Genomic DNA, 22,606 nt, shown 5'->3' with positions numbered 1-22,606 from the left:
TCGACTCCTGGCTTCACCAATTAAACATAAAGACGATATTGGTGCTCTCTCCTCTACCAGAGAAGTCAAGGCTCCAGGATCTGCCAGTCCCACAGATGCTGTATTACTGTTGTTAAACCTATCTGTGAATCCCATAAGAAGAGCAAGTCTTGAAGCTCATGTGACACAGAGGCTTTGCCTTATGAGCCGTGCCCTTGTTTCTAAGTGTGTGGTCCCCAGCTGACCTCCAGCAGTCACCTGGATAGCTTGTTTAAAATGCAGATCCCAGGACTCCTGAACCAGAATCTGCATATCCTGGAAGCTGCATATTTAAAGAGATGTCCAGATGATTCTGACCCAACTGAAGTTTGAGGTCCCCTAGGATGCAAGCACGCTTTTCTTCACAGCCTAGAGCACCAGGGTTGGTTTTCATGAGCTTTCTTTTTTCTTTTTTTAGCTTCCCCAATCTCCAAATCTCTAATGCCTGCCCCCATATGTTCCAAACATTCATTCACGCAGTGCCCAGCACATCCTTATTTTTTACACTTGAAAACGTGTAGTCTATTAATGTCCCTGGGATTTGGTAATCCACGAAGAGATGCTCCATTTTCTTGGGTAGAGTGTAAGCTTGACAAGGACAAGAACAGTATCATTCAACAAACATGAGGCATCCAAATGCAGGGGCCTATCTCTGTCCATGTGGCATGGGGGAGAAGGCTAAGCCATGGCCTATCTCTACGGGATCTCATCGCATATACACAGAAAACAAGATCCATCATGCCCAAAAGCCTCAAAGGCACTTTGCATCTTCACCACTGAGGCACCTGTAATCCAAACTTATGGCTGGAAAGTCAAAGACCACATTTCTTTTCTCTGCTGAGACAGGTACAGACCTCCCTGCCGTGGTCCATGCTTCCCTCTGTTTCTTCTCCCCACAGCTTCCCATATCCTCCATTCTCCCCACCCTTCCACAATTGAGGAGAAAGGAGAATGAAGGCTCAGATCCATGCAGAGACAGCCCCATCTCAGAAAGTCTGCAAGGCTGCTAAAGACACCTTTTATAGTAAAGCCTGAACCCAATCACCTGACTCTGATCAGGTCCTGATCAATTCACAAATACCTGTATGTGTCCACGCTGCCTAGTAAAAACCCAACAATGGGGTAAGAGGTCAAGTACCACAGTCCATTTAGTTAGCCAAAACAGACACACATGGAAACGTCACAAGCCCTACAGTGAGGACATATACGGTGAGGGACAGAGTGGCCAATAACTGCTACTGGAGTACCGACTCCAGTGTCTTGAGTAAGCAAAAGGAACAGAGAAGAACAATGTTAGGAGAGAGAGGAGGAAAACCAGCAACGAGTGTTGTCTCCAAGGTCAGGGTCAAATGTTCCAGACCAGACATGAAATAGGAAAACTAGATACCCCAAGAAAGGAAGACAGATGAATCGGGACATACTTCATAGGGTATGCAATACAAAGCCAGGCCTGATTTCTTTCTCTTTTATTGGTACTTATCCCACAGAGCCTTCTTTATTTTTGTTTCTCTTAATAAATTTTTTTTAGTTTTCTAAACCCACTCACAAAACAACTTCTTCCAACCTTCGCACCATCCTCCCACCCAACTCCCTTATAGGAGGCCACAGCCTGGTTGCTAATGCAGTGGGCCAGCCGAGTCTAATAGGTTCAGGGGTCCCTCTGTCACTATGTGGATGGAATTCCTCTATTTGGTTGCTATGACACCATGGCGCTAGGGCTCTCCAGCCTCGTTGCCATGGAATCCTTCCTTCCCCATCCCTTACTGCATGTCAGGAGGGCTACAGCCCTGCAGGCAAGCTGCCCACAGGCCTCTGGCCAGACCGGTCCCCTGGACAGTGCCGTAGAAGGATGCAGTGGTCAGAGCCAGCTGCAGTCACACACCTGAACCAAAGCAGTCTGCAGAAGTGTTCTCTAGCAGACCCCCAAAAGGTTAACTACATACAAACAACCTTTTAAAATCTGTACCTGGAAAACAAAGTGCTCCAAACACACGTAGGTGCACTCTTCCATAAGGACACCATCAGATGGTTGCTAACAGAGGGGGTACAGTCTGTCTGGTCCCCAGAGGAACAGCCAGGGCTCCACGGTGCTTGTTTAGATCACAGATCACTAGGAAACACCTGTCACCTATGCACTACTCTCGAACCCAAGACTTTGCCTTCAGCCACTCCGTGCTCTCATGCTGCTCAATAGGAGGGAGAGAAGGAATGTGAAAGAAGAAAAGGTTTAGCTTTGTACAATGAAAATAAACCTAAAGCTACCCACTGCACCAAAGTGCGCACCTCTGAATTAACATCCTGCATCACATGAGGGTCTCACTAGGTGAGGGTGAGGCGTCCCAAAGGAGGTGACACAAAACCTGGGTTCCGGTCCTCCCCAACCTGTGACTCTGGGCAAAGCATTTCTTTTCCATGAGTCATGGTTTCTTCCTACAAAAAAGTATGGGGCTCTGAGCAAATAATCTCTCAGGGCCCTTCCCTGGGTGGCTGGCCTTCCCTCTTAGCAGGGGCAACAGGGACTAGACTTCAGAGTTAAGATTCAGATCCTCAAATCCATGCCCTATCGCTTTACCTGGAGAAGTTCCAGGGTCCAGAGAAGGGCTTCACCATCAAGAACGGGCCTTTGTGAGGGCTCCCACCCAAGGCCAGATATATTTATCAGGGAATCTCCCACTTGCAGGCAAGGGACAAAGGACATTCAAGCCCCTCAATGTGCAAGTCCCAGGGCTGACCCAGGCACCCTAGCTGCTCTTCATCAAACACCTTACATGTTTTCATGTAACAGGGACCTTTCTGTTGGCTAGAGAATAACCAAATGGAAGAATTCCAAAGAAACATATATTAAAACTAACATGTGCAAGGGGAAAGAAATGATAATGGTCCACACAGGAGGTCCCTGCTCCACATTCAAGCAAGGTAGCCACAGACAAGATGGAAGGTACAGTTACAGAGAAAGCAGCCCCACATCCCTTCTCCATTAACCACCTCTAGGGAATCCTGATCTGGAATTCCTTTCCTCCAGGCCTTTGGTGTTTCTGCTGCACATGCCTTTCTCTACAAAGGCCTCCCTCCAGCCTATCTACAAATGGCACTGGGCTAAGACATGGGGACGCCACAGTGAACCCTCAAACAGGGGCTTGCCTTCATCGGTGCCATCCTCTAGTGGTAAAGACTGACAAAACAGAAATCAAGGTCAAGTAGTAATAAACTATCATGGGAGAAAACAGGGTACTGTATTAAATAAAATAACTATCTAGGAGTAAGGTGAGCCAGGGCAGGCCTCTCTGACAGCTGACATTTAAGCTGAGATCTGAGGGTTGATATGGGGACTGTTTTCGTGAACAGCGACAGGATGAGGGTGTTCCATGAACATTCAATAGCACATGCAAGGCCCTGACGCAGGAATAATTAAAAGACATGATTCAAGGAACTTCCAATGGGAATAAAGAGGCAGATATACAAACAAACAATCACAATTTCACAAAGCAATTTCAACAAGGGCTTCATTGTCACTATGGACAAAGCCGACTATAAGAGAAATAGCCCTGAAGGTCAAGTCTGCCAGAGGCTGGTCAAGAGGGCTTCTCAGAGGAGGAGGTATCTGAGCAGAATTTTGAAGGATGAATAGATCTTACCAAGACAAGTGAAACACAATGCCCAAAGTTCTGAGGGGCACAGAGCTTTCTCAGAATGAACAGTGCTTCCATTTACCTGGACCTTCAGGTGGGAGGAGGAGTGATGGGAGAAATAGCAAGAAAAAATTAAGTGGACTAACAAATAAAAAGAAAAAGAAAAACTTAAGTGGACAAGACATGAAGGGTCTTTAATGCCAAGGCAAAATAATGGGGGCCAGAGTTTAGAGCCCCCTAAATAGCTGGACCAACAGAATACTAACCTGATAAAAGGACACCCCCAGCTACACTAAAAATGATGGCACCGCTGCAGGCCACACTCTCACTTCCCGGCATGCTTGCCCACCTGGAGGGGTGTAGAAGGGGCTCATCTCCCCCAGGTCACATAGAACCTGCCTTAGATGTTCCCTTGCTGCTGGGGGCTTGGCTGTGCTGCCAAGGGAGGGTCTGGGAGTCAGCATGTGGAGGGGCAGAAGCCTGTGGGCCTGGAACAGCAGGTAACCAAGAATGCGTCAGAATCCCTCCCACACCAGCTCTCTCAAAAAGGCTGGCATGGGGAGGCTGGGGGAGGGGGGAGAGGGAAGCAAATGAGGAGGGGGAAGGGAGAAGAAAGGAGGACAGAGAAGAAGGAAATGAGCAGAAACAGGAGAAAACTAGAGGGAGGTGCCCTCCACGCCCACTGGGGTGAGAAAACTCAGCTCCACTGGCTGCCTCTCTCAAGAAGCAAACAGAGCGGTCCCCACTGCTGTGCCGCTGCCACCAGTGTGGAGCACCTCCCCACGGGCTGCTAGCCTCAGTGCCCACGGCCTGCTGGCAGGTGCTGGAGTCTACGCGCTCTGATTCACACCGCCCTCTGCATCCACCAGCACGCAGCTCTGCGCCACGGCTCAGTCCCCCCACGCACACAGCCCCTCGCCCCAGGCACCCCTCCTGCCCCAGCCTCCTACCCTCTCCTCCCCACTTCCTCCCTGACCCCTTCTGGGGCCATCCTAGTTAGGATCAAGATGGGGGAGGGGATCCAGACCCAGTTTCCTAGAGGCTTGATTGATTAGGTTTCCCAGATAAAATACAGGACATTCAGTGGAATGTGGATTTCAGATAGAATAAATATATTTATATTTTTATTTGCTAAACCTGGCAATGCTGTGACTAATTGCCTCTTTTGCTTCAAATTCCTCTCCCAAAGTTATGACTAAGGGTGAGGATGATGATGATGATGACAATGAGGATGATGATGATGGTGACTCGTGTCTGGAGCCCTTACATGCCAGGCACTATGCAAAGTGAAGCGCACGCCTTATTTCATCAAGTCCTCAGGACAACCCAATGAGAACAGTATTATTATTATCTCCATTGTACAGATGAAGAACCTCAGGCACACAGCTAGGACTCGGGAACTAAGATTGGAACCAGGACAGACAGGCTTCAAAGCCTATGACCTCCAATGCTAAGCTCCCCACCTCTCTCTCCACACACAGTGGATCCGGAGCTATCAGTGAGCCGAAGCTTTGATATGCTCAAGTTACTACCTTTCAGTTTGAAAGCAGTGAGCCAGGAGACTCCTGAAGGGCTTCTCCTCCATACCTTACTCCTTCCTGCATGGTACCCTTCCAGCCACACCTGCACTCTCCCAGCTCCTGCTCCCATTGCACCCTCACCCTCAAAGGACAACTTTATATCAGTCATTTACACCTTAATGTGTATTTGTGTTTGGTGTGACCTCTCCCAGACATCTGAATTTGGGGTTGTCTCATAATACAGAATAAAAATGTTCACCATTAAAAAAAAGCTCAGTCACTGGTGACATTTGATCAGGAAAGGGCTTTTCTACTTCCTCAGCCCTATTCTTTACCTGGAGGCAGCAGGAAAGGGGAAGAGACCCAGAGGGCTCCCAAGTATCTAAAACAGCACTCCATTCCCCAAGCCAGACAGATTGGGTGATTTTTAAGTGTGAGTTATGTCCTCTGATTGATGGAGCTTACTGTCCAGCTGGGAAAGACAGACCACCTTGACAGAGGAAAGATTTTAACCAGGCCTGGGGTGGGTGGGTGGATGGATGGATAGAGGAATGGATGGAGGGATGGACGGACAGAAGGGCAGATGGCTGGACAGATGAATGAAGAGCCTTAGAGGGATGGGTTTATGGTTCTGAGAGAGACCTCTGACTACATGGGGCTCCTCCCAGGAGCCCAGATCTTTTCCATGAGGTGCAGTGAAAGGTTCTAAACACAAGGAGAAAGGAAGAGGGATGGGAACTGGATAGTTAGGAAAGTATAGGGAGGAAGAAAGCAAGGCAGGAAAGCAAGGCAGAAGGAAGAGTGGTGTGGCATTCTGAATTCATCTGGCTCCCTCCCAAGGTTCCTGAACCTTTCAGGCTTGTTACACCAGGGTAGAACCAGTGCTGTGGGGACCCCAACTCTTCATGTCTGCAATTTACTGAGTATGGGTGTTCTAAAGTTTACAACAATTGGTTATTGGTCACTTTATTTGCCCAGAAGGCTGGCTACAGGGGGTGAGTAAGGCGGACATCTCTGCAGCCTGAGTCTGAGGCAATTGGCAGTTCCTGCAGCACCCCCCCCCCAGCCCCAAGCTGGTCACCACTGGTCTTGTCACCCCTTCCCCAGAGATGCCTTCCCCCACAAAACAGAGTCCCTGTTGCCTCTGGGAATGCCAGACCCCTGCTCAGAGCTTCACTTCCAGAGAGGCAATGCCCTCCTCCCTGACCTCCTCTCACCACAGGGAAGCTGACAAGCAGGGTCTGCAAGAGAGATCAGAGCCAGATGCCCCTCCAGGGACCCCCGGTGCCACCAGCCACCTGTGCTTGCCTACTTTCATCCCATCTGCATTCACTCCACCACCACAGCTGTGCTTCTACCCAACACGGCCTCCCTCCCACCCCGGAGCTGTAGGCACCAGGCAATGAGGAGCGGACAAATGGGCAGGAGGGGGTTCAGCCAACCCTGAAGAGGAAGCAGAGTTACCAAAGAAACCCACAAGAAGAGAAGCAAATACCTGTGCCACCTCAGCTCTAGCAGGTGTCCTAGGCAGGGGCCAGCCCCCAAGGACATCTGGAAGAGGGTGGGGACAATGACAGTGATGCTGGCTAGGAGCAGGGGCACTAAGTCCTTCAGTGCTCAATACAGCACCAGAAAGAGTGTTTCCTCTGCTCAAAAAGTCAATGTGCCCCCTATTTAATAAAAAAAAATTTTTTTTTAAAAGCATTGCATGGAGCCATGCCTTCTTTCTAGGCATTTATGAGTTTTACAAGGGCACGGAGGTGGGGAGGGTAGGCCAGGGCTGGAGTCAGCAGGATAAGCAATTCCAATTAAGGGGGAAACAGTGCTGGGTCCAGGGGCTCAGGAGCTGCAGGTCAAACAGAGGGAAGGACGTCCCCCGGTCTGGATGTGCAGGGTGCCAGGTGCAGGGAACCCTTGCAGCTGCTCTCTCCCCGTCCTGGCTGGGCAAGGAGGGCACATTACAGGCCCGTGGCTCATGATCTCACTCTAGAATGGCACTGGTGGATGGCCCTCACAGCCTCTGCCACTACAAGGATTCCCTTGGAAGCAAGGAACAGCAGACTTGGTGTCCGAGGTGACACCAGGGGTGACCAGTGTGCCCATGCCTGGACATGAGCTGTGGCTCCCTTTCTCTCTGCCTCGCAGACATAGGCTGTGTGCCTCCTCCACATTCCTGCAACACTGTTTGGTCTTCCACACCAAAGCTGACCTCTCACTGCATGACCATGATCCATTTGCTGCCCATCTCTCCACTAATCAGCATTTCTGGAGTTACTTTCTAAATAAATGCCTGGCACCATGTATGTTCATGGAACAGCTCACTGAATTCCCACAAAAACCTCCCACTATAAGTATTATTACCATCATCCCCATTTTACTGATGGGCTGCCCAAGTCACAGAGTGAGTCCAAGACTACCTAGATAGAGGCCCCACAAGTGGCAAGCGTTGAGTGAGGCTGACCAGCTCTGAAGTCTTGTGAGGGAGCACGGTGCCACTCTGCCACGGGGCAGTCCATGCCAGCACACAGGGGCCAGGACACCCAGCCTGCGGTGTCTCTTACAGCAGCCAAACTGAGGCAGGCCCATTCCAGACCTCGCCGGCCACTGGTGTTGCTGAGCCAGACCCTTGTGAATCCCAGTGCTGATCCACCCAGAATTACCAGTCTTATATAACTGGCTTCCCTACCTCTTCCCAGCTTGGTTTGGTTGGGGTGAGAGTCAGGCAGTAAATACCACTTGGCACCAAAAGTTACCCACAGCATAAATACAAGAAGCCATCACAATAGCACCAAGACAGAAGAAAAAAAATACCTTTATCTCCCATTTTTAGGCATTGTGCCCTCAAGTTGAGAGCAAAAGAATCCTGGAAGCTTCCCTGATGCACCAGGTAGGTCTTCGCTGGCCTGTCCTCTCCCACCTCTCCATAAACAACCAAGTGGGAGGGCCAGCAGGGGGCAGACAACTGGGGCTCCCTTCGCAGCATCTGCTGTTTCTAAATGAAAGGCACAGAGGCTGTGGGGCACTCTGGCCCTGAGAAGTGCATGCTGTCTCTAAGACCAAGGGGCAAATGCAAGCCCATATTTACTCTTCTTATTTGATGACCATGCCCAAATGAAAAAGGCTTTCGCTTTCCAAGACTTTTTCAGCTTTCTGGACCCATCAAGACTCAGCCCCAAGGTCACCTTGATTTGAATAGTCCACTGCAGGGAAGGTGGGCAGGGTGGGAATAACTGTCCCCACCGCTGGGACATTCCGGGTCTTCCTCCGAGCCCTGTAAGGACCTGAACGGAAGCCAGCTTAGAGGTCCTGGGTAAGCAGAGTCTCTCTAGATCACTAGCTAAGAGCTAAAAGCCCCAGACTGGCGGTGATGCCAGGGAGGATCTGAATAGGTAAGAGCCTGGGCCAAGACTGAGCATGACTCCGGAGCAGAAAGACCACCAGAGGCTTCCTGCATCCACCTTCAAGAGCAGCACCCCACTTGCTTCAGGGCCCAGAGTCAGGTCCCTCCATCCCAACCTCCCTCCAGGTACTAAACCCAGGATACCTGAATTTCCTTACCAGCGGTCAGTTTAGAATTCTGCTCTTCTGCTTGGCTGCCCATTCTTCAAAGCCTTTAGCATACAATCTGTTTCACCCAATACAATCTGTCCAGCAGCCCCCACCCTCTCCTCAGGCAGCATGAGAGGCAGGATGCTTTAACCATATCAGTGCCTACAAGAGTCATTTATTGAGGGCTCAACCCAAGATCCTTAACCCAGAAGCCAGCCCTGTGCCTGCAAGTAGAATGTGAGACCTGAAAGTACTTTTAAAAATAACAGCTAACCTGCTGAGCACTTCCTCTTCAACCTTGCATAGACTGCTCCCAGCAACCCTGCAAGGCTGTGACACCATCGCTCCCTTTTTATAAAGAAGGAAACAAAGTCAGTGAGGCTAAGGAGCTGGCCTGGGTTCACAGAGCTGATAAGAGGAGCAGTCCAGGCCACGTGGCCCCAGGGTTGGCCTTGTATTCTTCTGTTCAGCAAATATCTATTAGGCACTGAACAGAATCAGCATGAAGATTTTGTTTTCCAAGTAAACAAACTGCCTTTCAGGGAGGTCATTTCTTCTCACAGCTCAGGAGATAAAGAAGAACCAGAAAGCTTGCGATCACTGTCTCCAGCACCTTGCTTTGCTGAGTTTCCCCACCTCTGTCGCACTCCCAGCCACAAGCTGCACCACGTGGGAACTGGAAACCAAAGGGACCAATGCTCTGTGCTCTGGAGCCGGCATTCCCATGGGAGGGACAGAGGACAAGTAACCTGCGGTAATGGGTAATATGCAAGATGGTTACTGAGGAAAACGAAAGCAGGGAAAGAAGGCGAATGTGAGATGAGAGACACAATTGGAAATTGGGGGCCAAAGGCAGGCTTCACTCAGGAGAAAATTTTTAGTAAAAACCAGAAAGAGGTGAGAGAATGAAACATGCAGGTAGCTAGGGAGAGAGCATTCCAGAGAGAGAGAGTGAAGAGTCAGTGCAAAGGTCCTGAGGCAAAAGGCTTTGGGGTCTATAGTGGAACAGAGAGGCCAGTGCAGCTGGACCAAGTGAACCAGGGAAGCAAGTAAGAGGTTAAGATGAGGGTGATGACAAGGGTCAGCCATGAGGCCTGGAAGGTCACAGTAAGGACTCTGGCTTTAATTCTGATCCATCCTATCATGATAGATGAAGAAACTAAGCTCAGAGATGGCTGGTGGTCCGTTAAAAACCATACAGGGCTAGTGGATGGATCCTATCAGATAGTGACCCCACAGCCCTTTCCTCATGGCCACAACCTCTCCTACTTGGCAACCCCATCCACCTGACTCGAAACGGCTACAGTATGAACTCACGCAAAAAGGCAAGCTGGATGGTACTCAGTGGGAGGGCTCACGGCGCAGTAAGGGGTGGGGGAGGATGGCAGACACAGGCCTCCAGGAGCCCAGGAAGGGACATCGAGGTGCTAGAAACTGCCAGTGGTGAGCTTTCCGGGACTCCTTTATCTCTCAGGCTGTAAAAAGAAACCGCCTCTCCAGAAAGTGGGTTTGTTTACTTGGAGAACATCCCCAAGCTGGTTCATGAGCATCTCGCCATGCGTGTGCTACAAATAAATAACTCACATTTCCCATTTTAAAGCAGGAAAACATGCCCCATGGAGTACAGCATGTGTTACACCCACACGTGAGCGCCTCTCCCTCCCCACAGAGAGCAGGGTTCCGAGGCAGCATTCAAGGGCAGGTGCGCCGTTTTCCCATCGTGCTGTTCCTCCTGCCCTCTGCTCCCCAAGATGCCCACCTGGCTCCCGCTCCAGCTCCGAGGGGGCCTTCTGGAAGGTGTGTGTTAAGGCCCTGCCTTCCTCGCACTGGCTCCCGCGGTGGGCTCTCAGGAGTATTTGGGAACTCTCGACAACACCTCGCCTGCAGTGTGCCCCCTCAGTGAGTCAAAGCTCACAACAGGTCTCTAGAGAACCGAGAAGTCCACAGCAGGAGAGAAGCCCCAGGAATTCATGGACTAAAGTCTCAGAGCAAATAGCAACGGTGGCTGCATGTCTACAGTTGAGCATGCGCTGTGTGCCAGGCACCATTCTGGAAACCTCACACACATCGGCTAGTGTAGTCCTTCTCACAGCCCCATGAGGTAGCTTCTGTGACAACCTCCATCCTACAGAGAAGAAAACTGAGGCTCAGGGTTGGTTAAATGACTCACCCAGGGTCATAGTCACTCACTCTAAGTGTCAGAACTGAGAGCTGAACCCAAGCAGTCCAACTTCTGAGTCCCCACCCTCCATAGACTCTCTAAGGAAAGGAAGATGAGACTGAGTGAGCTGAAGAAAGAAGCATCGAACACGGGACCAACTAGTAAGTCCTGACAGGAATCACCACCTCTCTGCCACGTCATCAACCCCCCAGGAAGTTACCCTCTGCTCCTCTGGGAACGCTCTATACCATGCCTTACCTCTGCTCACCAAGCAGTTACCGTCCGGCTGGTTTGTGTGCCTATCTCTTCCAGGACTAAATCGTGAAGTCCTGTTCTAGTCTATTTGTGTCCCAATGAGAGGCACTGTGAGGGCTCATGGTAGTAAATATGTGCTGAGTGAATTAATGAAAAAATGTGTGAATGAATGAATGAATGAACCTGGCAGGTCCAGATATTTTAGGTGTCTCCTTTAGAAACTCTAAGACAGATCATCACAACATCCAGGTCAAAGCTTCACATCCGCCTCCCACACAGTCCCACAGCAGGACTGAAATAGATACATACATATGCTCTCTCTTTTTTTTCCTTTTATTGCATTTAATTCCATGTTTCAGTTTAATTTAAAAAAACACAATAGCTTAAAGTGTTGGATCCTGATGCACTGTGCTACTCATGAATATTTATCACTATGGGCTACATAAAATTGAATAATTATTAGCAATTAAAAGAAGGTCAACAGAAAGCTTTCTGGAACTCTACACCAAGGGAAAGGGGGAGAAATGGGACACTTCAATCAAGAGCCTTGGGCAAGGACTCTGCAAGAAAGAGAAAGTCTTGGCTGACAAGGCAAAAACCCATCCAAGGCCCTGAAGAAAGTTCCAGAAGAGTTTGAAGCAGGTCTGCTCCACCAGCAAATCATTTATTCAGATGAGGAAAAAGTGGGCATGGCATTTAAAAAGTATCAACATGACAGCACAGGGTCCCAGGAAATGATTGGAAAGGGAAATGTGAGCCTTGGCCAACTGACTCTGAGTACTTCCTTCTCTACTACTCACCTTAAGGTGTTCCAAGACAAGTAATCCTGGTATGGAAAGCAGTCAGCAACACTCCCGATACACAGGAAGTGCTCAGGAGATGGTGAGCTCCTTCATTTCTTGTTCAAGGCGACAAGGTTCTCACCAATCCTGACTGACTCAACAGCTTTCACTTCTCCACAGGAAAGAAAAGCCAGTTTTCACCCCATTTAACTTCTACTTTGGAAGTAGATTCCAAAGTCCTGTGCACACCCCAGGGCAGCCACCTAAAAAGCTCCCCTGTCCCGGGCAAAGTCCCTCCTTACAGTGCAACAAAAACAGCTTCTGCAATTTCTCATCTCCCATCTAACTTTCATCCAGAAAGCAGTAAAGAACAATTCTTACCTTCTTCTGTCCAGAAGCTCTTCAAATATTAAGTTCTGGACTCCCCGGGTTTCTCTGCTCCAGGCTAAACACACCTATCTGTCTTAATAGTTTATTTTACAGTAGGGTTTCAGTGTCCTTCCCTGGCTTGGTCTCTCAGGGAAAGATAATCTGATTTGTCTTGAGCCCCCAGACCTGAGGGTAACAGTGCAGATGTGAGCTAGGTGCGGAGAGCAGAGCAAGACCTCACTGTGGGCACGATGCTGTTAGTTCAGAGAATGTAAACTTTGGGAACTACCACAGTTCACTGTTGAAGCATTTTGAGCACATCATCCATCTTTTCAACAACATGCTTTAGAGAACATGCTCCAGGCCAGAGATTGCTGAGGTAGACATAGTCCCTGCCCTCAGGAGGCTAACTGTGGGAGACACAACTTCAGAGCATACGTGACCCCACTAGGTTAAACCCAGCAGAAGGGTCAAGGGAAGGTAAAGCACTAAGTCTCCTGTGTCTCCAGCACTGAATACTCTCTTTCATCTAAATGATGCTCCTGTCCCCAAGCACTGACTCTCCTCTACTTTTACCAGGTCCAGATGGCTATTAATCATCACCTCTTTTTCAGCAATAGCATTCATGCTCACTAATATTGATGGAGGGCTTACTAAGTGCCAGATACATGTATAAACTCATTTAAGAGCTGCTTCTGCAGGTCTGAACTTTGCCTCTGAAAGTCACTAGTGTGGACCAGGTCTAGTCTACCCAACCAGTCAACTCCACATAACAGAGTCACCTCACTTCAACAGGGTCCACTATTACTAAAGTATCATTACTATTATGCATGCCACTGGCACACATCACCATCCTGAACTCAATCACCTGAGGGCAGAATGTAGGAAGACGTGAAATGTTGAGACCCATCTTTGCTTCTTCTTAAAGTATGCTCAAGGCATCTATCAATGCCCAGTTAAGAAATTTAATCTTGGCCTCCTCACATTTGTCTAAGACGAGGCACATGTGTCTCCAACTGACATCAATTACATCACTACTAGAATGTTACTAGGAACTAAGACTGTCTACTGCTTTAAACAAATGTCTGGCCATGCAGCACCCCTCCTACTTTAAAATGATGCATACAAGAGAATAAGCTAGAAAATCTCAGAGCTGCAAGCTATTTCAACAGTCCTCTTTGCTAAACATGCACATGTGCATGCACACACACACGCTGAATGTCTCCAGGAATGGGGAATGGATAGTGCTGACTCATCCACACTTTTCTGCAGAAGGTCATCCTCAGAGGACAATGGCTGTAGCTCGGGGTGGGATAAAGGTTACTGCCTACACAGAACAACAGGAAGATGTCAGATAATGGCCTCATTCCCACCACACTTCGCCCCCTGAACCACCCCTCCAAGGGCCAGTCCTGGGGACCAGTAGGTGTTCACTGTTTTAGTAATGAATCTGATGACTCATGGGCTTTCAGGTGGGCACCTTCTCAGCCTACCCCTCAGTCTCTTCCTCCACAAACTTTCCTGCAACATAATAAATACACCAGGTTCCCGGTCAGGCTATGATAGATTGTCTAATGTTAGGGGAACATCTAGAATATATTAAAACACTGCAAAAACACATTTGCATTCATCTTTCAAAGACTAAAAAACACTTCCTTATTCTGTTTCTTCTTTGGCACTTTTTTGTGGTTGTTTTATATTGTTTTCACCTTAAATGGAACCATCCTAATTCAGTCAGGACTAGAAAACCAAACAATAGCCTCGGGACAGACTTTGCAAAAGAGAAAGCAAAACTGACAGGGACAGGAGAACTGAGCCCGCCGTGAAAAGCTCAGGCAGCAGGGCAGCACCAACGCTTGCAAACACGCCTAGGCCTGGTCCAGGAAAGAGGCTGTGGCCACCATAGATACACTTGGCTTGTCACCACAAAATATTGGGCTTGTCTCTGGTGAGGAGTGGCAGGTGCAGCCTTCATTCCAGGCTGAAGCTCGCTCATCCCTCTGATTCCATGTGACTTACACCATTGACTGTTGAATAGTCATTATTTGCAGAGTATGCACACCAGACACCAAGAAGGCACCGACTATGCCCATTAATCTCATTCCCTAGCCACTGTGTCTGCCTGACCCGGTCAACTGGTATTATGTAAAAACTGAATTAAAATAAGAGGTGGCCCATAGCCTAGAAGCCTCATATGATTGGGACAGAAGGAGACAGAAGACACCCACCACCATTCTCCACTGTAGAGAACATGATGAGATTAAGTTCAAGTTCATGACTATGACTGAAATAGAGACAGAGATTGAAAAAGAGACAGGAAGAAAGAAACAGAGATGGAGAGACATAGAAAAGACCAATGTCCTAAACACATTAGAAGACTTTACAATAGCTGCTCCCTTCCTCTTGGGCCTTCCTTTATTTACTCTCCCTCTGAGTGCAGCAGAAAACTAAGCCCTAGTTCCACAAGACCTGGGTTCTCACCCAACCTCCATCCCTCATTAGCCATGTGACCTATTGATGACAACTTACCTCAGCTCCCAGAGTGCCTACAACATAGGAAACATTTAGGAAATTCTTGTATTATTTCTTTAGCATACTTCATCTCCTTCTTCTCTCTCTTGCCCCTCTGTTTCTTACTCATGTTATCATCATTATTCCTCCTTCCTAGAGATTAGGTTTTACTTTTTCCATATAATCAGAGATAATCATCAAATGTCAGACTTGAAAAAGAAGCTTTTATCCCTAACCTGTTGAGGGCATTTATAACCACCTACAGCTAACATGATGATTTGCTGTGAAACATTAAATTTTTTCCACTGAACTCAGGAGCAAGTGAAAGATGTCTGCCATCATTGCTTCCACTCAACACTGTGGGGAGGCTATAGCCTGTGTAATAAGGCAAGAAAATGAAATAACAGGCATAAATAAAAGAAAATGTCCTTTCATTATTCATAGATGATATGACAGTATGCAGAGAGAATTTAAAAGAATCTAACATACTACTAGCAACAATTAGAAAATTAAATTTTTTAAATTTCACTTAAATAGCATCAAAAAAACCCCATCAAATTCCTATGCATGAACATAGTAAAAGATTTCTAAAATCTTTCCACTAAAACCTATGGAACACTGCTGAAAGAAATTAATAAAAACCAAACAGTGTCAATTTTCTCAAAACTAATCATTGATATAATGTAATCCTAGCAAAAATCCTAGCAGGCTTTTGTGTGTGTGTGTGAAAATTGGCAAGTTGATTCTAAAATGCATATGGATTTTACATATATACATAATGTAAAGGGCCAAGAGTCAAGACACACATGAAGAAAACACAAAAAGTTGATTAACTTAAATTACCAAATAATAAAATAGATTGTAAAGGTATGGTACAAAGACAGGTAGCACTGGTGTTAGGAAAGCAAAAAAGAAAAAAAAATGGACCTCAAACAGTGAACTCAAAACCTGCCATACACAAGCCCCCTGATTTGCAATAAAGATACTCTTTCAATGAATGACATTGGATCCTTTGGAGTTACATATGAGAAAAGGAAATAAATTTGACTCCCTTCTTCACATCAGACGCTTAGCACATAAAAAAAGAAATTCTAGGTGGATCACTGGCCTAAATGTAAAAATTAAAGCAAATCATGCCTCGAAGAAAACATAGGAAAGTATCTTCCTGACACAGGAACTAGCAAAGATCTTATAACCTTAAAAAAAAAACTGACCAATTTAACTTCATTAAAATTAAGAGCATCCCATTATAAAAATACACCATTAATAACAAGGCAAACCACAGACTAGAAGAAGGTATCTAGAATAAATATAGCAAAGAACTTTAATCCAGAACATAAAGAACTTCTACAAACCCACTTGAAAAATAAACAATTTAATATAAACGGGGCAAAATATTCGAACAAGTGTTAGGATAGCCAAATGACCATTAAACATATGAAAAATGGTCAACATCCATAGTCATCAAAATAAAACCGCACGGCATATACCACTAGACATCCACCAGAATGACTAAAATACTTTTTTTAATTACAAATATCTGGCCTTGGCAAGGAAGTGGCAAAGCTGGAGGTATCATACTAGAGGGAGTGTAATCAGCATAACCATTTTGAAAAATTGATAGTATCCACTAAAGTCTATGTTATGATCCAGTTATTCTACCCTTGGATATATATCAAGAGAAAGTAGAACATATATCCACACAAAAAAAATGTAAAAATGTTTTTAGAGAGGCAAAAAACTGAAACAACCCAGATATCCAACAATTATAGAATGGATGAATAACTTGGACATATTCCTACACTGTGATACTTAACAGAAATAAAAGAGAATAAACTAAAGCTATAAACATCAATAGGGATCTCACAGACATGAAGTTCAGTGAAAAAGGCCAGACCCAAAAAAGAACATACTATACATATTAGTTATCTATTACCAATGAATTATACCGATACTGCATGGCTTAAAACAAGAGACATGTACTGTCTCAACCATTTCTGTGGGTCAGGAATTCTGGTGCACCTTCGTTGGGTCCTCCAGCTCAGGATGGCTCACGAAGCTCTGATCAAGGTGTCAGCCAGACTACAGTGATCTCAAGGCTTACCCAGGGGAAGATTTGCTTCCAGGATGGTTGTTGGGCCAATGGCCTCAGTTCAGCAGATGTTATCCAGAAGGCAGCTCCCAATATGGCAACTCAATCAGAGCAAGAGCCAGAGAGGGACCAGAGAGAATATAAGCAAATTCAAGTCAGAGTCTTTGTAACCTAATCATGGAAGTAATATCCCATAATATACCTTATTCATTAGAAGCAGGTTACACAGGCCAGTCCACACCCAAAGGGAAGATATTACACAGGCGCATGAATATCAGGAGGCAGAGACTATTGGGGGCCATCTCAGAAGCTGCCTATGACACTATGTTATTCCATTTATGTGAATTTCAAGAATGGGCAAAATTTGATAGAAATCAAAACACTGATTACTTCCAGGGAGAAAGGCTATCAATGTGAAGGGGTAATGAAGGAGCTTTCTTGAGTGCAATGAATGTATAGTTCTACAGTTTGACCTCATTTGTGTGGTGGGGTAATATCAGTGTAATCATATGTAAAAAACTGAGATGAAAGTCTGTGGACTCATGGGGCACCTGGGTGGTTCAGTCGGTTAAGCATCCAACTTCGGCTCAGGTCATGATCTCATCATGGCTTCTGAGTTTGAGCCCCATTAGGACTCTGTGCTGACAGCTCAGAGCCTGCAGCCTGCTTCAGAATCTGTGTCTCCCTCTCTCTCTGCCCCTCACCTACTCATGCTCTGTCTCTGTCTCTCAAAAATGAATACATATTTTTTAAAAACTGTGTATTCAGTGCATGTATTTTACACATCAATAAACACGAGGGGGAAAGGACCTAGTAGCCCCTACCTTCTCCACTTTTATATCTGAGGATATAGAAATATGAACTGAATTCCTGAAAGTCAGAGTAACCTCTCTCACCTGGTCAGTATGTACATGTCAATTCACATATACACATTTGACTGAATTTCACCTCTGGCAGTATCACGTGAATAGAACTACTTCCTCTTGGAGGCAGAGGACCACACCTGTGTAATCTGCTCTTACAGTTATAAGGTCAGGGTCACCCTTAGGAAACCATTTTTAGTACTTGGTACAGTTCTCAGAAATCAGTTCCAAACTAGGAGTTATACTTTCTGGGCCCTTTTCACCTATGGAGCCTGCAAATGTTGAATAAAAATGCCAATTATTCTGATCCTTCTAATTCAAAATTTGAAACATCTAGATGTGATCTAGGGTATAGTCAAACTTTTGCACTGAGTTCAAAAAGTGCTAACAAATTATTGGAGAAAATACAAACAGTACATTTAACCCACTAAATTATAGTTAACTTTGACAAGACTGGCATGTGGTTAGACTTTACAGGTGTATCTCAGTGAATCTGAACACCAGTGCCGTGAAGTAGACACTAAGATTCATGCCCATTTTGTAAATAAAAACATTCACACTTAGAGAATAAGTCAATTACCCAAGATCAGTTAGCAAAACCATCTCTATCTCATTCCCAACCCTGGTGTTTTAACTAATTCATTATATGACTCCTCATGCATCCTTTAAAAAAATAAGCACTTACTAATTCTGTAATGTGCCACTCACAAATGGTTCTGATGGAATCAATAAAGGGCCCCTTTATCAGTCAGATTGATACTCTAGGTCCTAGAAAGAACAAGCTTAGATTATAAGTGCATTTAATACAGTTTTCTAATTAAAAACTCAGCTGAGACGGGTAACCTGGACTTTGGAAGCCAAACAGGAACTTGTCTACCCTAAATCCCAGGAAAGCAATGACAAAAACTGAATTCAAGCAGCAAATACTCCAAAAATCTCAGCAAGGTGGCACAAAAGGAGAGCAGTAGGCTTCATTAGATGCATCTATTGCCCAAATGGGGCACAAGGATAGGAGTGCTCAGAGGTGGCCCATGGCACCTCTACTAACAGAAAATGTTGTTGGACCACATGAATATAATATGAAATCATAATTAGCATGAACCATGCAAACAACAGCAAGCAACTCAACTAAACATGACTGGCCATTTCACTGGGATGGGGGACAGGGTGCCGAAAGTTCCCTTTTAATGCTCACTTGTTACTTATTCATCCATTTAGTAGCCAAAGTTGGTTAAGTCTATAAGAATGTTTTTGAATGGTTTAAAATCTAGCCAAATTTTTTTCCTATAAAAAGATCCACTGCATTCATTTTTGCAACAGATCTTCTAGCCTTCTTGAGTAAACCAAGCATGCGGTATGCCAGATGAGAATATCTTCTCTCTCAAGGAGCTCAGAGTCGAGAGAAAGAGAAGGAGGGGAGATTGGTAGGAAAACATGGGATCCAGGGAGGAGAGCTGGAAGGAATTGTTGAGAAAAAGGGAGCAGACAAATGGAGAAGTGGGCTACAGGCGGAGGAAAGCAGCTAAGGAAGAGGGTCCAGTCACAGGGCCCCCCACACAAGCTCAGGCAGGTCAGAGCCTCTGTGAGCACAGGGCCTTGCGTGTTTAAGCACACACCGACTAGATGCAGAGCCGTGTCCCGAAGTTAATAATATACAAAAGCCAGTTCTCACTCACTCTCCAATGCCTCCTCACTAAAGCACCATGTTTATTCTCTCCATATCTACCGCAATTTTAACTATATTTTATTTGCTTCATAACTGTGTGCACACACAAAACTGTAAGTCACGTGAGGGCACAAACTATGGCTTCTGTCTCTGACTCTCAGCTCTGCCTTTTCCAGCTGTGTAAACTTAGGCAGGTTATTTAACCTCTCTGGTCCAATAGTTCATGAACATTTTATGAAGATCAAATGAGAAATACATATAAAATCTAGGATAGCCCTCATTAAAATTATTTAATTTTCCCTAATACTGAGCAAGAACATAGAGTCCAAGGGCCGCATCCCATAACCACTCTTCCTTCTTCTCTTAGGTGAGGTTAATTCTGGGAAGCCATGGTCAGACTCTCCGTTCAAGGATCCAGACAGAAAAATCCTAATTCCTGCCACCAAATGGTATTTTATTGGCATTTCACCCCATAGGACAACCTCAATCCTCTACTCTCCTCTCCCCCTCCTCCTGCCTGATGCTATGATGCCACAATCCAGTCTCTGTGACTGGGGATGTTTCCATGGTGACAAGCAGTGATGTCATAAAGGGGGGATTGTTACAGGGCTGAATGAAATCTGGCACCAGATGCACCCTGTGCGGGGGGGATGGGAGACAAACCCTGTGGACACATCCCAGAAAATGGGAAACAGAATCACCCAAGGGAAGGCGAGGGCTGACCAGAGGGAGAGAAAGCTCCAATCCCTTCCACACACTAACAGCCCCATGTGGAAAAGAAAGGATTTTACAGACCTCACCAAGACAAGAGTCATTTTTCACCTAAGAAAATCAAAGGAACGAAAAAGAGGCAGTGACTACCGGAGACTCCACCTTCTGGTCTAGGAAGAGCAAGCGGACAGTGGCTTCATCCATCAAAACCCCAGTGTATCAAATATTTACTGAGTAAAAAGACACAGACTCTTTCCTAACAGAGCCTTAGATTGCCACGTGTGTCTGATTGCTCCAAAGACAGACCACTGTGATCTTCAGCACAGCATGCCTTTTATTACAAGTCTTTACCAGAAAACTAGCCACCCCCTGCTTAATTCCTAGAGGAATTCAAACCACTTTGTTAAGAAAATTCCCAGAGGAGATTTTATACCAAGGAGCATCCCACAATGCTGTCTGCCATCTCTAGGTTCTCCAAAAGCAAGCCCAGCCTTGATGAAGAGAGTGCCTGACATCAGGGGAGTTCAGCTGGATGGCGGAAGGAAGGAGAACTTTACCCTGATGAGCAATGCTTGGATGTACGAAGTTCCCATTGAACTGGAAGAACCTGATTGGGGTGATCATCGTCCACAGCGGTTCCTTTTCTGTCTCCTGAAATTGCAGATGGAGTGACTGCCACCAATTGTGAGTGCTGAGGAATGGGTCCTTCTCAATAAAAAGTTCCCCTTGGTCCCACAGGAGGCTTCTGGATACCAGGGCTTTAGGCAATGCATAGTTACTTCTTTCTCTAGGCAGCTGCTTCTCCTGGACACGCTGCTCCTACAGAGTTTGGTCCACAGAAGCTGCTAAATACGTGTGCAGTGTGCATGTGTCCTTTTATGGCCTTTGTCATTATTTATGAACTAACTTCAAAGGGAAGTCATTTCCATCCAGAAAACCTGACATACGCTTTTCCATACCCACTCATGCATAGAGATAAGATAACTGTGCTCTTTTACTATTCTGGCGAGAAGGAGGCAATGTTTTCCAGATGCCGTGATGGGCAGCCCTGAACCATCCACTGTGTATCTCAGACAAGCCAAATGGGGGGCTCCTGGGTGGCTCAGTCGGTTACAGCTCAGGTCATGATCTCACGTTTGTTGGTTTAAGCCCCGCGTCGGGCTCTATGCTGACAGCTCAGAGCCTGGAGCCTGTTCTAGATTCTGTGTCTCCCTCTCATCTCTGATTCTCCCCTGCTTGTGCCATCTCTCTCTGTCTCTCAAAAATAAATTTTAAGAAAGCAAAAAAAAAAAAAAAAGAAAAGCTAAATGGCCCAAAGCCTCCATTCCTCAGCCACTCTCCAGTCCCCAAACATGTCACAATCCCTCACACCACCTTGACCTTGGCTTATGCTGCTTCTTGTTAGAATGGCCCCACTCCCATCCTACCCTCACAGCCCCTTCAACCATAGATCTGGGTCCAGAACAAATGGCCCAGATTCTCTAAATGCCTCCTTCTAACAAGGAGCCCCGCCCCCCTGCTGTCCATCCCCTCCACTATAGGGGCGCTCTCTGAGGGCCAGGACCAGCCCCTATTCACAGGGCTGGATCACATGCCCTGGCACCTGCAGCAGACAGAAGCCAAGACCCCGGTGCCCTGCAAATCTTCACTGCCAGCCTCAGCTCTTCCAAAATAAAAGCTGACTTTTAAAAGTAAGTTTCAGAGACTCAAGCGACTAATTTTATGTACAAGGGCCCCTTAATAAGATGGAAGAGGAGCAGTGTGGTCGACTGAGAAGTCCTGGGACCCTGGAGACCCAAACGCTGGCTATGAGCAAACTGCTTATCTTCCCAAAGCTCCAATTTTCTCATCTGTAAAAGCAAGGAAGCGGGGAAGCTGGGGCTCAAAGTCCACTTCTGACATTCTAACTCACTGAAGCAGTATGTGGCATTTCCACATTTCGAAACAGGAGCATGTTACATTTCAAGGATGATTCCTCAAGGCACTTCCTGGCCCTCCTAGGTTGATATTGTCCCTTTCAGCCTCCCTTAAAATTCCCCCTCCGGCTTACTGCTCACAATGAGCTCCAGGCCAGGGATGGATGACAATTCCCCATGAAGGGCAGACTTTAAAACAAATGGAACTGCATCCTAGCCGAGCTGCCCTTGTTTATGCCTGGTCCCCTAAAGAGAGTCTGCCCCTCCTCTTCCCAAATACCTCTAAGCCTAACCTTGGCCAGGGTCCCCTCCCCTGAGCCCCCAGGGACCAGCAAAGCTTTTCCTGGGTCCTGCCTGAGCCAGGCTAATTCCATTCTTTTGCAAACGCATCTCTATGTACCTGTATATTCTGTCATTCTCCTTGTCGGTGACAAATGCCTGGTATAAAAATTACCTTCAGAGATGTGTTAAGTCGGGCAGCAAACACATCCAGAGGCCTGGGCAAGGTGAGAAAGCTGGAGATTGGTGGAGATGGTCTTCATTACTGTGCATCAGGAAAATCAA

The 22,606-nt window shown here is 46.5% G+C and overlaps 1 protein-coding gene and 1 long non-coding RNA gene across 2 annotated transcripts in view; one reads left to right on the top strand and one right to left on the bottom strand.

The window, feature by feature from the left end:
- The window catches only part of SORCS3 (sortilin related VPS10 domain containing receptor 3), a 585,972-nt gene that overhangs the window by 541,890 nt on the left and 21,476 nt on the right, over window positions 1-22,606 (bottom strand). The gene's annotated exons all lie outside the window — the stretch shown is intronic.
- Window positions 18,976-20,998, top strand: LOC115285869. Its single transcript, XR_003905726.1, has 2 exons — window positions 18,976-19,173; window positions 19,783-20,998. It is a non-coding gene; the product is annotated as an uncharacterized LOC115285869 (long non-coding RNA).

Source organism: Suricata suricatta, chromosome 2, assembly GCF_006229205.1.
Source record: "Suricata suricatta isolate VVHF042 chromosome 2, meerkat_22Aug2017_6uvM2_HiC, whole genome shotgun sequence".
Taxonomy (NCBI): Eukaryota; Metazoa; Chordata; class Mammalia; order Carnivora; family Herpestidae; genus Suricata; species Suricata suricatta.
The sequence above is the reverse complement of the archived record's forward strand: the minus strand, read 5'-3'. Positions and strand labels throughout refer to the sequence as shown.